General features: G+C 49.4%; 1 long non-coding RNA gene across 1 annotated transcript; it reads right to left on the bottom strand.

The window, feature by feature from the left end:
* Window positions 1–1126: 1126 nt before the first annotated feature.
* On the bottom strand, window positions 1127–4625 carry LOC103915014. The gene is made up of 3 exons (XR_663503.1): window positions 4501–4625; window positions 3420–3723; window positions 1127–1633 (listed from the first exon to the last, which is right to left on the bottom strand). It is a non-coding gene; the product is annotated as an uncharacterized LOC103915014 (long non-coding RNA).
* Between the last annotated feature and the right edge of the window lie 550 nt (window positions 4626–5175).

Raw genomic sequence — 5175 nt, 5'->3', positions numbered from 1 at the left:
GCTGGGAGTGTGGCAGAGGCTGCGGCATTGCCTAGCCCCATGCGCTTGTTTGCTTTTCCATATGGTGACCAAATGGCCAGTAACGAAGAGCAGCTCTGCAGTGTCTGCTGCTCCAGCCTGGCAGAAGTAGGGGGGGGTCGATGAAACATTCCCCAGGCGTGACATGGTGAGGATGTCAAACAGGTTGAGACAGCAAAGGCAGGGGTGGGAACACCAAATCTAATACAATTTTGGAGAAATGTGGGTAAGGCCAAGGGGAACTCAGCAGAAGCCACCCCTAACACTGCAAGTGGCTCTTGCAAGAGACCGCGGGAAGAGCACACAGGCATGTCTCAGCTGCAAAGTGCCACCTTCCCAAATTGCCCACAAGGCTTCCTGGAGCCAGGCACGCTTCCACCTGAGTTACAACTCAGCCTGCCCACCTCAGGGACAGCCCTCACCACCCCAGCCCAGGGCTGATGACTGTTTGTACGAGCGATGTAGACATCCAGGCAAACAAATAGGTAGAAACTGGGAGGTGGACTTTCCCTTGGGGCTTTCGGGGTGGCCGAGTGCAGAGGCAAGGCGTGAAACGCTGCAAAATGGATGAGGAAGAGATGGTTGCGAGGGTGCCTCTTTATAGGAAGGGTTAGAGCAGTTTTAAAGCACAATGGTGTTTAACTGCTGGTGCAAAAGCAGCCAGCGGCTCCTGGCCAGGCACACAGCAAGAGGAGAACGAAGCAGCGAGACCCCAGCAGCATCCGTGTACATGCCGCCCTCCCCATCTCGCATCAGCAACTGTTGGAAAATGGGGTCCAGGCGAGACTAGTCGGACCCCATTGACCGTTCGTAGGCAGTGTCACCCCGTTTGACTGGTACGCAGTGCAGGTTGGTTAGGGGCTGGTGCCGGAGCAGCACCCAGGGCTGCAGAGCCCTGATCAGGAGCACTGCCCATAGGTGCTCCCTCCACGGCGGATGCTCACCTGGCTGCAGGGGCAGGGGGGCTCAGCCCAGCCTGACCCACCAGGGCTGGGGAGAGGGCAGCCGGGCAAAGGGAGCACCAGATCAATACAGCCTGCAAAAACGCAGAGAAAGCTGCACTTCCTTAAACTGCTGTGACACACGATGGAAATATTTAATAAAAGCTGCTAGGCGGGTATCATTTATTTGGCTTTTGCCAAGGCTTTTGATAAAATCTCACGTCAGAGACTATTAAAGCACCTTATCAAAGGTTAAAGGGGAAAAGTCCCTGTTTGGCAACAGAAAACAAAGACAGGGAACATCTGCTCCTCGAAGCAAAAAGAAGCAAACACCGAGGCACAGCAGAGGCCACTACTGGCATCATTATTATTTAATACCGCTTGTGTATTAATGAGACACAGGAAGAAGAGAAAAATGAGGCAAGGAAAGCCGACGATAGCACAAACTTACTTTGCTTTGTCAAAACAGAGAGGTGGGAGAAAAGCCATACTGTGAGATGTGTTTTATAACAGGAGAAATTGAATTATCACACCAAAGTTAAAGTTTTCGTATCAAAAGCCTATGATCAGCTCCACATGCCAGTGGAAGTAGTTTCAGTGCATTAAACCTAATGTTCAGCACAAGTGGGGCTGAACCAGCTGGCCCCATTTTACCAGCCACTTCATTGTGTCTTCTGCAATGAGGAAAGAAAAAAAAAAAAAGTCACTTTCACTGTCATTTCTTACCCTGGTTTTAATCAGCAATATTTTCTCATGCTTTTGTGATGCCAGTTTCTTGGTTACAAACATGGCAGGGGGAGGCTGCGTGGTTTGTTGTTTTTTTTTTTTAAAGTTTCTGCTGACATTTAAGAAACAGGACAGGGAGAGTTCAAACACTGATCATTTTGTAAACACCAAAATGCAGAACCAAGTCAGAAGCCTATATGGATCACAAATATTGCTCAGATTTAACCCGGATGTATATGCAACAAAGCACTTTGGCCAAAGAAGTCTGAGCTGCTAATAATCCATGCTCTGAGTCATCCAAGGAAAAAAGACTGAAGAAATGCAGGCACTGCACCTGTAAAGGCTAAGGACATCTGTCACGTCCTCGTATCGGCACAGGAGGCAGCCAGCTTTGATGTGACTGAGCGATCAGGCAGCATCCAGGGGCTGCAGCATGGAGGGCTCTATCTTTTCTTTTTCCTTTTTGCACTTCCTAAGGTGGGCAGAGCAGACCGTTCTCATGGCATCAGACCAAACAGCTCCAGATCACGGAATTTCTGCTGGCGAATTTGTATGCAGACAGCAAAAAAGCCTTTGGGGGGGGGAAGAAAAAAAAAAAAGCTGTTTGATCGTTTTTTAACTCTAGAAAACCATTATTCAACTCTATGAAAGTTACATGAAGCAGGTGGTTCCAGCAGGGCAGGCTCTCCCCAGGGCTGCTGGATCCATCACTACTCTTTTAGGGTTTTGCTTATGATCCTGCACCAAAAGGATGTTCCCCTGGATGCACAGGATTCCCTTTCTGATCCCACACGTCCTCCAGCAGCTGTCTCAACCGTGGGGCCCCAGCAGAAGTATGGGGTACACGCACGCTGGGTGCAGCAACAGCGACCTGAAGCTGCAGCGGAGATGTGGCTCGTTGCTCCCTCTTGGCTTGTTTTGCTGGCAAAGCCGCTTTCCTGCTCCCTGCCTGCCCATGCAAAGACTCACCCCGGTGCAGGCAGGAGGGACCAGTGCACGTGTCCACTGGGACACGTGCAGATCCACCTGAGGATGCTCCACCATCACCCATGCCAAGAAGCGTGCTGTTAATTAATCAGTGCAGTCAGTTATGCACAGTGCCCACCTCCGTAGCCTCGTCCTGTTCAGTTTCAGCTCTAGAGGGTCACATCCGTAACCACTACTAATGGGCTGCATGGATACCCCTGCATGTGTTTTCCTTCCTGGAGACCCTTTCTCACATCTCTGTCTTCAGATGTGACCATCCCACCCCCCAGAAACCATGGGAAGGGACAGGGGCAGCCCCTGGCATGGCAACCACGAGGCAGATACCTCCCTCCCACTCCTGCGTATAACACAGGACATGAGACAGCATCACCAGACCTCACCACTTTGGCATGAATTTCCATGTATTCGGGTTTTCTTTCGGTCACGCTACCATCTGGAAATCTCAATTTATTGGGTTTTTTTCCCCTGTATTAAAGAAATAAGTGTCTAGCCCTCATGGATGTGGAAAAAAACCATGAAAATATGATTCAGTTCCCTCTCCCCTCCAAAAAAAATCAGAAAGGAAAAAAACTGTTAAGTCAAGGCTTAAAAATCAGCAACATTCATTTTTCCTGTTATCTCATGGTTTTCCTTATGTTTCATGATTTATTATTTTTTTTAAATGAGGTGCTGGTGGTAGAGGCAATGGCTAAATGCTGGAGAAATGTTAGATCAGAGCATCTAATTATCACCTCTCAAGATACTTACAGGGGTTTTTTCAGACTGAAATAATCTATCAAGGAGCACGCAGACATGATACGAAGCCAATGCTCAGCAAATCAGCTCGGATCGATGGCAATCAGAAGATCCTGAGATCTTCCGCCTCCTCTCCCTCTGAGAGGAGGGAGAGGCACCGAAGAAGAGTTCAAATTCCAGGTCAGGACTGCGGGCGCTGCGTCCTCGATTCATCTCTACTGTCAAAACCATCGGTCAAACGCCCCACGGCTGCTCACGGAGGAACAACTTCTGTGTGTCGAGCTTGAAATGATTTAGGAGAGCAACACGGAGGAGCCTGAAAATCAATTAATTAGACAAATAATATTAGTGACTTCCTAAAGGTGCTTGGTGCCGGGAGCTCCCGTGCACCTCTGGTCCTCTGTGCCACAGTCCAGGGGCGCTACATTGGCTCAGAGATAAGAAGAGTAATTAAAATCAGGCAAGAAAAGCAACATTTTAATTTCTTCTCTTTCTGCTTGTTTTTAGGCTGGACTTCTTCAAAGACGGTTGCACAAAAGGCAGTCTTTGAATTAACAAGCATTTAATTAATTAGGTACTTAATTGCAAATTACAAGAAGCGAAGTGCCTTTTTTATCTATTTGGTAAAACTGAGCCCGATGCTATCCATAACACCGAAATCCCCTCCTTTCTGGGGAAAACTTGTCTCGCATGTAAAGCAAGGCAAGTTTTAAGTGAGAATCATTTGACTTTTGCCTTTAACTGGTTGGGAAAAGGGTCTTTAGAAGCACGCAAACCACTTTCAGGTAGAAAAATCAACCGACAAGGCGCTGGAAATCAGACTTGTTAAAGATATGACAGATTCCAGTGATTTATATATTAGATGTGTAAGAAAGAATGGGATGCTTTGCAAATCAGTGATGGAAAAGGGTTGACTTAGGCAAATGCTGTCGGCCAAGATGGGATGTCCTGGCTGTGCGGGTACTTAAACACGGCGCAGCTTTCTAGGATTGTGCTGAACTCATCACCACCCGCTTTAAAACAAGATTACATTTTTTCTGAAGCGCGCTCCCACCCAGAATTTGGGTCGGAAAAAAGTCACCAGCTGACGCACCCAGCCAGGTTGCAGCACTCCTGCTGTGGTAACTGCAGACCTCCATGGGCCACACACCAACAGGGACCCTTGGAGATGACACCTGAGGGCTCCTCCGGCTCCCCAGAGCCACGGTCTTGGCTCTGCATGCAGAAAAATTTAACGTTGGCCAAATTTTGCCCATCATCAAGTCCACCTGACCTCCTCGGTCTCCTTCTTGCCCAGCTTTTGGGTGCAAAATGGATCAAGTGTGACTTTTTGTCCAGTTTCTGGGCAAAATTCAGCACAGGTGGAGGACCCGGCTGTGCAGAGCGCGGGGTCTCCTCAGCCCCGGCTACGTTTCCCGCCCGAAATGCTCCCAAAACCCATTTTCGTTATCCAAGGACAACATCTCGGAGCAATGACTTTCACAGAGACACTTGCGCCTTACAGAGGAAATGTTAAAGTTTGGACAGGGGGGTTTCTCTGCCCCAGGAGCTAACATCGCACACCTGCACGAGGCATCCCGCCGGGGGGGATGCGAGGAGGACTCGAGGAAACGAACCCCCCCTGCAGCTGTCCTGGCCCTCACCGCACTAAGACCGCTTTGGAACCCCGCTTAAAAGCCTGCTCTGCACCTCGGTATTACGCTTGCTCCCGAGGGCGAGCCCCCCGCAAGCGGGATGCCTCCCCCCACGCGTGCCCATCCACACGCCC

The sequence above is a fragment of the Pygoscelis adeliae genome, unplaced genomic scaffold (assembly GCF_000699105.1).
Source record: "Pygoscelis adeliae isolate BGI_AS28 unplaced genomic scaffold, ASM69910v1 Scaffold202, whole genome shotgun sequence".
In the NCBI taxonomy this organism is placed as follows: Eukaryota; Metazoa; Chordata; class Aves; order Sphenisciformes; family Spheniscidae; genus Pygoscelis; species Pygoscelis adeliae.
Note: the sequence above shows the minus strand (reverse complement) of the source record. Positions and strands in the feature narration are given on the sequence as shown.